The sequence below is a fragment of the Eubalaena glacialis genome, chromosome 2, assembly GCF_028564815.1.
Source record: "Eubalaena glacialis isolate mEubGla1 chromosome 2, mEubGla1.1.hap2.+ XY, whole genome shotgun sequence".
Classification (NCBI taxonomy): domain Eukaryota; kingdom Metazoa; phylum Chordata; class Mammalia; order Artiodactyla; family Balaenidae; genus Eubalaena; species Eubalaena glacialis.
The window spans coordinates 114,673,887-114,686,857 of NC_083717.1; the positions used below are offsets into that span (position 1 = coordinate 114,673,887).

The following is a 12,971-nucleotide window of genomic DNA, read 5'->3' on the forward strand; positions in this document are numbered from 1 at the left end:
TGGTACTGGCACAAAAACAGAAACATAGGTCGATGGAACAAGACAGAAAGCCCAGAGATAAACCCACGCACCTATGGTTAACTAATCTATGACAAAGGAGGCAAAGATATACAATGGAGAAAAGACAGTCTCTTCAATAAGTGGTGCTGGGAAAACTGGACAGCTACAGGTAAAAGAATGAAATTAGAACACTCCCTAACACCATACACAAAAATAAACTCAAAATGGATTCGAGACCTAAATGTAATACCTGGCACTATAAAACTCTTAGAGGAAAACATAGGAAGAACACTCTTTGACATAAATCACAGGAAGATCTTTTTTGATCCACCTCCTAGGGTAATGGAAATAAAAACAAAAATAAACAAATGGGACCTAATGAAACTTCAAAGATTTTGCACAGCAAAGGAAACCATAAACAAGACAAAAAGACAACCCTCAGAATGGGAGAAAATATTTGCAAACGAATCAACGGACAAAGGATTAATCTCCAAAATATATAAACAACTCATGCAGCTCAATATTAAAGAAACAAATAACCCAATCCAAAAATGGGCAGAAGACCTAAATAGACATTTCTCCAAAGAAGACATACAGATGGCCAAGAAGCACATGAAAAGCTGCTCAACATCACTAATTATTAGAGAAATGCAAATCAAAACTACAATGAGGTATCACCTCACACCAGTTACAATGGGCATCATCAGAAAATCTACAAACAACAAATGCTGGAGAGGGTGTGGAGAAAAGGGAACCCTCTTGCACTGTTGGTGGGAATGTAAACTGATACAGCCACTATGGAGAACAGTATGGAGGTTCCTTAAAAAACTGAAAATAGAATTACCATATGATCCAGCAATCCCACTACTGGGCATATACCCAAAGAAAATCATAATTCAAAAAGACACATGCACCCCAGTGTTCACTGCAGCACTATTTACAATAGCAAGGTCATGGAAGCAACCTAAATATCCATTGACAGACGAATGGATAAAGAAGATGTGGTACATATATACAATGGAATATTACTCAGCCATAAAAAGGAACGAAATTGAGTCATTTGTTGAGACGTGGATGGATCTAGAGACTGTCATACAGAGTGAAGTAAGTCAGAAAGAGAAAAACAAATATCGTATATTAAAATGCATGTATGTGGAACCTAGAGAAATGGTACAGATGAACCGGTTTGCAGGGCAGAAGTTGAGACACAGATGTAGAGAACAAACGTATGGACACCAAGGGGGGAAAACCATGGTGGGGTGGGGATGGTGGTGTGCTGAATTGGGCGAATGGGATTGAAATGTATACACTGATGTGTATAAAATTGATGACTAATAAGAACCTGCAGTATAAAAAAACAAACAAACAGACAAAAAAACAATTAATACTAAGCTTTCTTTGGGTTATTTGTATGGAAATATGTTAATATAAATGTTTCAGACATTAAAAAAAAAATCACAAATAAAGAACCTAACCTTACACCTAAAGCAATTAGAGAAAGAAGAACAAAAATATCCCAAAGTTAGCAGGAGGAAAGAAATCATAAAATCAGATCAGAAATAAATGAAAAAGTAATGAAGGAAACAATGGCAAAGATTAATAAAACTAAAAGCTGGTTCTTTGAGAAGATAAACAAAATTGATAAACCATTAGCCAGACTCATCAGGAAAAAAAGGAGAAGACTCAAATGAAGAGAATTAGAAATGAAAAAGGAGAAGTTACAACTGACACTGCAGAAATACAAAGGATCATGAGAGACTACTACAAGCAACTATATGCCAATAAAATGGACAACCTGGAAGAAATGGACAAATTCTTAGAAAAGTACAAACTTCCAAGACTACACCAGGAAGAAATAGAAAATATGAACAGACCAATCACAAGCACTGAAATTGAAACTGTGATTAAAAATCTTCCAACAATCAAAAGCCCAGGACCCGATGGCTTCACAGGTGAATTCTATCAAACATTTAGAGAAGAGCTAACACCTGTCCTTCTCCAACTGTTCCAAAATATAGCAGAGGGAGGAACACTCCTAAACTCATTCTACGAGGCTACCATCACCCTGATACCAAAACCAGAGAAAGATGTCACAAAAAAAGAAAATTACAGACCAATATCTCTGAGGAACATACATGCAAAAATCCTCAACAAAATACTAGCAAACAGAATCCAACAGCACATTAAAAGGATCATACACCATGATCAAGTGGTGTTTATCCCTGTAATGCAAGGATTCTTCAACATATGGAAATCAATCAATGTGATATACCATATTAACAAGTTGAAGGATAAAAACCATATGATAATCTCAATAGACACAGGAAAAGCTTTTGTCAAAATTCAACACCCATTTATGATTAAAAACTCACCAGAAAGTGGGAACAGAGGGAACCTACCTCAACATAATAAAAGCCATATATGAGAAACCCACAGCCAACATCATTCTCAATGGTGAAAAACTGAAACCATTTCTTCTAAGATCAGGAAAAAGAGAAGGGTGCCCACTCTCATGACTATTATTCAACATACTTCTGGAAGTTTTAGCCATGGTAATCAGAGAAGAAAAAGAAATAAAAGGAATCCAAATCGGAAAAGAAGAAGTAAAACTGTCACTGTTTGCAGATGACATGACACTATACATAGAAAATCCTGAAGATGCCACCAGAAAACTACTAGCGCTAATCAATGAATTCGGTAAAGTGGCAGGATACATAATTAATGCCCAGAAATCTCTTGCATTCCTATACACTACCAATGAAAAATCAGAAAGAGAAATTAAGGAAACACTCCCATTTACCATTGCAACAAAAAGAATAAAATACCTAGGAATAAACCCACCTAAGGAGGCAAAAGACCTGTATGCAGAAAACTATAGCACACTGATGAAAGAAATCAAAGGTGATACAAACAGATGGAAAGATATACCACGTTCTTGGACTGGAAGAATCAACAGTGTGAAAATGACTATACTACCCAAAGCAGTCTACAGATTCAGTGCAATCCCTATCAAATTACCTATGGCATTTTTCAGTGAACTAGAACAAAAATTTCACAATTTGTATGGAAACACAAAAGACCCCGAATAGCCAAAGCAATCTTGAGAAGGAAAAACAGAGCTGGAGGAATCAGGCTCCCTGACTTCAGACTCTACTACAAAGCTACAGTAATCAAGACAGTATGGTACTGGCATAAAAACAGAAATATAGATCAATGGAACAGGATAGAAAGCCCAGAGATAAACCCATGCACTTATGGTCATCTAATCTATGACAAGGAGGCAAGAATATGCAATGGAGAAAAGACAGCCTCTTCAATAGGTGGTGCTGGGAAAACTGGACAGCTATATGTAAAAGAGTGAAATTAGAACACTCCTTAACACCATACATAAAAATAAACTCAAAATGGATTAAAGACCTAAATGTAAAGCCAGACACTATAAAACTCTTAGAGGAAAACATAGGCAGAACACTCTATGACATAAATCACAGCAAGATCTTTTTTGACCCACCTCCTAGAGAAATGGAAATAAAACCAAAAATAAACAAATGGGGCCTAATGAAACTTACAAGCCTTTGCACAGCAAATGAAACCATAAACAAGATGAAAAGACAACCCTCAGAATGGGAGAAAATATTTGCAAATGAAGCGACTGACAAAGGATTAATGTCCAAAATATACAAGCAGCTCATTCAGCTCAACATCAAGAAAACAAACAACCCAATCCAAAAATGGGCAGAAGACCTAAACAGACATTTCTCCAAAGAAGATATACAGATTGCCAACAAACTCCTGAAAGAATTCTCAACACCACTAATCATTAAAGAAATGCAAATCAAAACCACAATGAGTGTCCTATAATTTTCTGCATACAGGTCTTTTGTCTCCTTAGGTAGGTTTATTCCTAGGTATTTTATTCTTTTTGTTGCAATGGTAAACGGGAGTGTTTTCTTAATTTCACTTTCAGATTTTTCATCATTAGTATACAGGAATGCAAGAGATTTCTGTACTGATGAAAGAAATTAAAGATGATACAAATAGATGGAGAGATATACCATGTTCTTGGATTGGAAGAATAAACATTGTGAAAATGACTCTGCTACCCAAAGCAATCTACAGATTCAATGCAATCCCTATCAAACTACCACTGGCATTTTTCACAGAACTAGAACAAAAAATTTCACAATTTGTATGGAAACACAAAAGACCCCGAATAGCCAAAGCAATCTTGAGAACGAAAAATGGAGCTGGAGGAATCAGGCTCCCTGACTTCAGACTATATTACAAAGCTACAGTAATCAAGACAGTTTGGTACTGGCACAAAAACAGAAATATAGATCAATGGAACAGGATAGAAAGCCCAGAGATAAGCCCACGCACATATGGTCACCTTATCTTTGATAAAGGAGGCAAGCATATACAGTGGAGAAAAGACAGCCTCTTCAATAAGTGGTGCTGGGAAAATTGGACAGGTACATGTAAAAGTATGAAATTAGAACACTCCCTGACGCCATACACAAAAATAAACTCAAAATGGATTAAAGACCTAAGTGTAAGGCCAGACACTATCAAACTCTTAGAGGAAAACATAGGCAGAACACTGTATGACATAAGTCACAGCAAGATCCTTTTTGACCCAGGTCCTAGAGAAATGGAAATAAAAACACAAATAAACAAATGGGACCTAATGAAACTTAAAAGCTTTTGCACAGCAAAGGAAACCATAAACAAGACCAAAAGACAACCCTCAGAATGGGAGAAAATATTTGCAAATGAAGCAACGGACAAAGGATTAATCTCCAAGATTTACAAGCAGCTCATGCAGCTCAATAACAAAAAAACAAACAACCCAATCCAAAAATGGGCAGAAGACCTAAATAGACATTTCTCCAAAGAAGAGATACAGATTGCCAACAGACACATGAAAGAATGCTCAACATCATTAATCATTAGAGAAATGCAAATCAAAACTACAATGAGGTATCATCTCACACCGGTCAGAATGGCCATCATCAAAAAATCTAGAAACAATAAATGCTGGAGAGGGTGTGGAGAAAAGGGAACACTCTTGCACTGTTGGTGGGAATGTAAATTGATACAGCCACTATGGAGAACAGTATGGAGGTTCCTTAAAAAACTAAAAATAGAACTACCATATGACCCAGCAATCCCACTACTGGGCATATACCCTGAGAAAACCATAATTCAGAAAGAGTCATGTACCAAAATATTCATTGCAGCTCTGTTTACAATAGCCAGGACATGGAAGCAACCTAGGTGTCCATCATCGGATGAATGGATAAAGAAGATGTGGCACATATATACAATGGAATATTACTCAGCCATAAAAAGAAATGAAATGGAGGTGTTTGTAATGAGGTGGATGGAGTTAGAGTCTGTCATACAGAGTGAAGTAAGTCAGAAAGAGAAAAACAAATACAGTATGCTAACACATATATATGGAATCTAAGGGAAAAAAAAAAAAAAAAAAAAAAAGAGGTCATGAAGAACCTAGTGGCAAGATGGGAATAAAGACACAGACCTACTAGAGAATGGACTTGAGGATATGGGGAGGGGGAGGGGTGAGATGTGACAGGGTGAGAGAGTGTCATGGACATATATACACTACCAAATGTAAAATAGATAACTAGTGGGAAGCAGCCGCATAGCACAGGGAGATCAGCTCGGTGCTTTGTGACCACCTAGAGGGGTGGGATAGGGAGGGTGGGAGGGAGGGAGATGCAAGAGGGAAGAGATATGGCAACATATGTATATGTGTAACTGATTCACTTTGTTGTAAAGCAGAAGCTAGCACACCATTGTAAAGCAATTATACTTCAATAAAGATGTTTAAAAAAAAAAAAAAAAAAAAAAAAAACCACAATGAGGTATCACCTCACACAGGTCAGAATGGCCATTATCAAAAAAATCTACAAACAATAAATGCTGGAGAGGGTGTGGAGAAAAGGGAACCCTCATGCACTGTTGGTGGGAATGTAAATTGATACAGCCACTATGGAGAACAGTATGGAGGTTCCTTAAAAGCTAAAAATATAACTACCATATGACCCAGCAATCCCACTACTGGGCATATACCCTGAGAAAACCATAATTCAAAAAGATACACGTACCACAATGCTCACTGCAACACTATTTACAATAGCCAGGACATGGAAGCAACCTAAATGTCCTTCGACTGATGAATGGTTAAAGAAGATGTGGCACATATATACAATGGAATATTACTCAGCCATTAAAAAGGAACGGAATTGAGGTATTTGTAATGAGGTGGATGGACCTAGAGTCTGTCATACAGAGTGAAGTAAGTCAGAAAGAGAAAAACAAATACTGTATGCTAACACACATAGATGGAATCTAAAAAAAACGGTACTGATGAACCTAGTGGCAGGGCAGAAATAAAGACACAGATGTAGAGAATGGATTTGAGGACACTGGTGAAGAAGGGAAAATGTGACAATGTGAGAGAGTAGCATTGACATATATACACTACCAAATGTAAAATGGATGGCTAGTGAGAAGCTGCTGCATAGCACAGTGAGATCAACTTGATGCTTTGTGATGACCTAGAGGGTTGTGATAGGGAGGTTGGGAGGGAGGCTCAAGAGGGAGGGGATATGGGGATATATGTATACATATAGCTGATTCACTTTGTTGTACAACAGGAACACAACATTGTAAAGCAATTATACTCCAATAAAGATATTAAAAATAAAAAGAAATGAATTAGGAGATTTATTACTGATACTGCAGAAATGCAAAGGATCATAAGAGACTACTATTCATATACACCAAATTGGACACCCTAGAAGATATGGGTAAATTCCTAGAAACACACAGCCTACTAAAAATAAATCATGAAAAAACAGAAATATGAACATACTCTTAGTAAGGAAATTGAATTATTAATCAAAAACAAACCAAATACAAAAGCCCAGAACCAGACAGCTTCACTGGTGAATTCTACCAAACATTTAAAAGAAGAATTAATACCAATCCTTCTCAAAATCTTCCAAAATATAGAAGAAGAATGAACATTTGCAAACTCATTTTATGAGGCCAGCATTACCTTGATATCAAAAGTGGACAAGAAAACAAAATTACAGGCCAACATCCCTTATCAACATAGAAAACTTAGATGCAAAAATCCTCAACAAAATATTAGCAAACAAAATCGAACAATACATTAAAAGAATCACACACCATGATCAAGTGGGATTTATTCCTGAGATGTAAAAATTGTTCAACATCTGCAAAACAGTGTTGTGCACCACATTAACAAAATTGAGGATAAAAATAATATGGTCATCTCAATGGATGCAGAAAAAGCATTTAATAAAATTCAAAACCATTTACATTATAAACTCTCACCAACGTGGGTATAGAGGAAGCATACCTCAACATAATAAAGACCATATATGACAATGATACAGCTAATATCTTACTCAAAGGTGAAAAACTGAAAGCTTTTCCTCTAAGATCAGGGACAAACAAGTATGCCCAGCCTTGAAACTTTTATTCAACATAGTATTGGAAGTACTAGCCAGAGAAATTAGGCAAAAAAAATAAAGTAAAATTAATAAAAGGCATCCAAATTGGAAAGGAAGAAGTGAAACTGCCAATATTTGCAAATGACTTAATATTATACATAAAAAAACCTTAAAGACCCCACCAAAAGAACTGTTAGAACTAATCAAGTTCAGTGAAGTTTTAAGATACAAAATCAATATATAAAACTCTGTTGCGGGCTTCCCTGGTGGCGCAGTGGTTGAGAATCTGCCTGCTAACACAGGGGACACGGGTTCGAGCCCTGGTCTGGGAAGATCCCACATGCCGCGGAGTAACTAGGTCCATGAGCCACAACTACTGAGCCTGCGCGTCTGGAGCCTGTGCTCCGCAACAAGAGAGGCCGCGACAGTGAGAGGTCCGCGCACCGCGATGAAGAGTGGCCCCCGCTTGCCGCAACTAGAGAAAGCCCTCGCACAGAAACGAAGACCCAACACAGCCAAAATAAAAATAAATAAATAAATTAAAAAAAAAAAAACTCTGTTGCATTTCTATACATTAATAAACTGTCAGAATGAGAAATTTAAAATATTATCCCATTTACAATTGCATCAAAAAAATAAAAACCTAGGAATAAATTTAGCTGGAGGTGAAAGACCTATACACTGAAAACTCTAAGACATTGATGAAAATAAATTGAAGAAGTCACAAATAAATGAAAAGATATTACATACTCATGGGTTGTAATAATATTGTGTTAAAATGTCCAAACTACCCAAAGCAATCTACAGATTTAATGCAATCCCTATCAAAATTCCATTGCCATCTTTCACAGAAATAGAACAAACAATACAAAAGTTTGTATGAATTCACAAAAGATTCTAAATCGCCAAAGCAATGTTAAGAAGACCAAAGCTGTAGGAATAACACGCTCAGATTTCAAACTATATTACAAAGCTATGGTCATCAAAACACTATGGTATTAGCATAAAAACAGGCACACAGATAAATGGAACAGAGAGTCCAGAAATAAACCTACACATATATGGTCAATTAATTTATGACAAAGGAGCCAAGAAATACAATAGGGAAAGGACAGTCTTAATAAATGGTGTTGGGAAAACTGGACAGCCACATACAAAAGAATAAAACTGAACTAATCTCTCATACTATACACAAAATTAACTCAAAATGGATTAAAGACTGGAAGGTAAGACCTGAAACCATATTGGTCTTGACAATGGTTTTTTGGATTTGACACCAAAACAGGTGTCAAACAGGTGTTGCCAAAAGGCAACAAAGCAAAAATAAACATGTGGGACTATATCACACTAGAAGACTTCTGCACAGCAAAGAAAACCATCAACAAAATGAAAAGGCAACCTACCAAATGGGAAAAAATAATTATTTGCAAATTATATCTGATAAGAGGTAAATATCCAAGATATAAAGAACTCATACAACTCAATAGACAAAACCCAAACAATCCAACTAAAAAAAAAAATGGGCAGAGAATACAAATAGACATTTTTCCAAAGAAGCCATACAGATGGCCAACAGGTACATGAAAAGATGTTCAACATCACTAATCATCAGGGAAATGTAAATCAAAATCACAATGAGATATTGCCTCACACCTGTCAGAATGGCTATTATCAAAAAGTCAAGAAATAACAAGCATTGGCGAGGATGTGGATAAAAAGGAACTCCAGTGCACTATTGGTGGGAATGTAAATTGCTCCAGCCACTATGGAAAACAGTATGGAGGGTCCTCAAAAATTAAAAAAAGAACTACCATGTAATCCGACAGTTCTACTTCTAGGTATTTAATACGAAGACAACAAAAACACTAATTTGAAAAAATATAGGCAGCCCCATATTTATTACAGCATTATTTACCATAGCCAAGTTATGAAAATAACCTCAGTGTCCATCAATGGATGAATGGATACAGAAAAGGAGCTGTATATACAAGTACACACACAAAAAGGAATATTACTCAGCCATAAAAAAAAATGAAATCTTCCCATTTGGACAACATAGATGGACCTTGAGGGCATTATGCTTAGTGAAGTCAGTCAGATAAAGACAAATATTGCGTAATTTCACTTACATTGGGAATCTAAAAGAAAAAGTGGGAGTGAGCAAATGGGTAAAAAGGGTTAAAAGGTACAAACTTCCAGTTATAAAATAAATAAGTCATGGGAATATAATGTACAGCATAGTGACTATAATTAATAAGACTCTGTTGCATACGTGAAAGTTGCTGAAAAAGTAGACCTTAAAAGTACTTATCACAATAAAAGTAGATTTTGTAAATCTGTGGTGACAGATGTTAACTAGACTTATCGTGGTGATCAGTTTGCAACACATACAAATATCACATCATATTGTACATATATTATATGTCAATTATATCTTGATTTTTTTAAAAAAAGACTTGAAATATTTGTTAATGCTTTGGAGTGGTATTTTGTTTGGTTATAACACAATGTTGAGATGGATCTTAAGTTGGAAACATAGAACTCCAATTTTATTCAGATTTTAGGGGCAGAGTTCTGGGGAGAGGTGGGCTAGAATAAGGCAAATGAAAAAGCATGTCTCACTTCAGTGTCTCAAACAGAGCACCGGGAAGCCTCACTGTGGTCCTGGTGTCAAAGTGTATCCCATAAGTTAGAAGGCATTTTTCCATCTCCCCAGGGTATCTCCTATGGAAACAGCCCAGGCCATCATGGTAGCTGCTTAGGAGTTTGGGATTCAAACAATCAATGTGGGGACAACAGGAGACAAGACAGAAGTGTCAACTGCTATCAAATGGCCACAAAAATGCACACCAAGCATATCATGGGAACAATGGAAGGCATGGCAGTGAGGCTCCATGTACAGGATAAAAGGGGAAAACATGGTCATTTGAGAACACATGGGAGTCACCCATGAAATCCATCCTACTGGGCTTTGGCTGCCATTGCAAAATTACATAGACTGGGTGGCTTAAACAAAAATTTATTTTTTCACAATTCTGGAGGCTCGAAGTCCAAGATCAAGCTTTAGTCAGTTTTGATTCCTCCTGACACCTCTTTCCTTGGCTTGTAGATTGCCAACTTATCTGTGTCATCACATGGTCTTTTTTCTGTGTGTGCACATCTCTGATGTCTCTCTTCTTATAAGGACACCAATCATATCAGATTAGGGTCCCACCCTTATGACATCATTTAACCTTAGTTACCTCCTTAAAGATCTTATCTCCAAATAGTCACACTGGGGGTTAGGATATCAACTTAGGAATTTTGAGGGGACACAATTTAGTCCATAACACCGTTCCACCCCTATTCTATAAAAACCATCTTATTCATACCCCCTCATCCAGGGTCTGCAGGAGGTTGGAATTCTACTGGGTAAGCCAAGTTAACTGTATTGTTATTTTTTATCATATTATACTTTCTCTCTAATAGCTTATCCTGAAGCTGCTTTCATGGTTAATTTGAATATTTGAAAATGATTAAGTAAGCTACTAGCTCTTTTCAACATTTTTAGAAAAGAAGCAACACCATGCAGAATCTTACTACTAAAGCCAGATAGAACTGTCATTTTTGCACCCAGCCCACGTTCAAAGAACTAGTTTGAATAAATTCACCATTTTTAGAACAATTATGTAAATGATCATCTCTTTATATATATATGAATATATATCTATGAATGAATAAATAAATATTTCTTTCTTACAATGCAACCTACATGTAGTTATGCTTATGGGGGGAAACAAAGAATTTTAGGTTCAAGAAAAATGCTGATCTCCAAAGTAGGAGTTGGCATTTTTAGGTAGTTTTAGATGAAAGTCTCAGTGTGAGTTCTTTGTCTGTCATGCCTTCCAGATGAGGGAAGATGTAATAGGCTGTTTGATGGTCTCAAGCCCAATCTTTATGCCTCTACCCTCTCTCAGGATGTAGTCAGGCAGTTGCTGGTTTTGTTACATTGTTAATTTAGCACCCTACACAAGTTTAACTGGTTTTGTTTACGTCATTTAATTTTCTCTTAGGGTTCAGCAGCACCACAAATATTTCAGAAACAAAATAAACTGGGTCACTGTGGTTGCTCAAATCAGTAGGACACCATTCACGTGGCCCAAATGCATCTTAGCCGCTGGAGTCGACCATGGCACACCATCGGTTTTTTTTTTTTTCTTTGTGTTTTCATTTTAAATAGTTTTACCACAAGATGTTAATATTCAGGACACTTTGGAGCAACCTTATACTTCTTCTTTTTTTTTTTTAATTTATTTATTTATTTTTGACTGTGTTGGGTCTTCGTTTCTGTGCGAGGGCTTTCTACAGTTGCAGCGAGCGGGGTCCACTCTTCATCGCGGTGCGCGGGCCTCTCACTGTCGCAGCCTCTCCCGTTGCGGAGCACAGGCTCCAGACGCGCAGGCTCAGTGGTTGTGGCTCACGGGCTTAGTTGCTCCGCGGCATGTGGAATCTTCCCAGACCAGGGCTCGAACCCGTGTTCCCTGCATTGGCAGGCAGATTCTCAACCACTGCGCCACCAGGGAAACCCCAACCTTATACTTCTAATCAGAGTTTTGGTAACTGGTTTTAAAGTGTTACTTAAGTATTTTTCTCATTGTTACTTTCAAGCAAAAGTACTATTCAGTGATTAAGAGATGTTACTTCGATTAAACAGTTTATCCTTAATAACCTGAGGCATCAATCCATGGATACCTTCTATGGTAGTTTTACAGTATTCTCAAGTAGTTTTGGCAAGTTTGTCTTCTGACTTTCGGTCATGTGTTTCTACACCGAACATGAAACTCCCTCATCTCACCTGGGCTTTTGACTGCTCTAAAACAAATCAGACAAATCAAACAGCTGACCAGTGGTACAGTTTGCATTAATCAGCAAGCTAGAGGAACCCAGTATTTACTCCATGAAAGCTCAAGTGATTTGTGATCCAGAGGGTTTGAAATATGAGACTTCTAAGACATGTTGCTTGCAGTGTACACCAAAGCCTTCTATTTTATTAAGTGGGGTCTGGTACTCAGAAGGTCCTTCTCAAGAGGTTTGTAACTCCTTGGGTATGTCCTAAAGGTTCCAAGATTCATTTTGCCTGCAGATACTGTTCTTGTTGGGTATAAACAAGCCCCGGGTATAAACGTCCTGAGAATTAATGGGACCATCCAGTATAGACATACCCAAACTTCCTCTCTAGGAAGTGTCCAAACCTAATGAACATTGTACACAGAACCTAAGATCATTTTCTACCCTCTGATGTTCTCTGTATCTCCCAAAGCTGAACAATGTTGGTGATAGCATCTAGAGAAGTGTGTTTTGACATCATTATGTCTAATTCTCTGTGATTTGGAATTTTTTATTAGCATTTTTACAGAGGATGTATTGACCTAAGCCCACTTAATTATCTAAAGCCTCAGCCTATGGGTAATAAATAAGATTAAT

General features: G+C 37.0%; 1 pseudogene; it reads right to left on the reverse strand.

Annotated features, from left to right (window-relative positions):
• Positions 1-12,174: 12,174 nt before the first annotated feature.
• On the reverse strand, positions 12,175-12,694 carry LOC133084659 (COP9 signalosome complex subunit 5-like; annotated as a pseudogene).
• Positions 12,695-12,971: the final 277 nt, after the last annotated feature.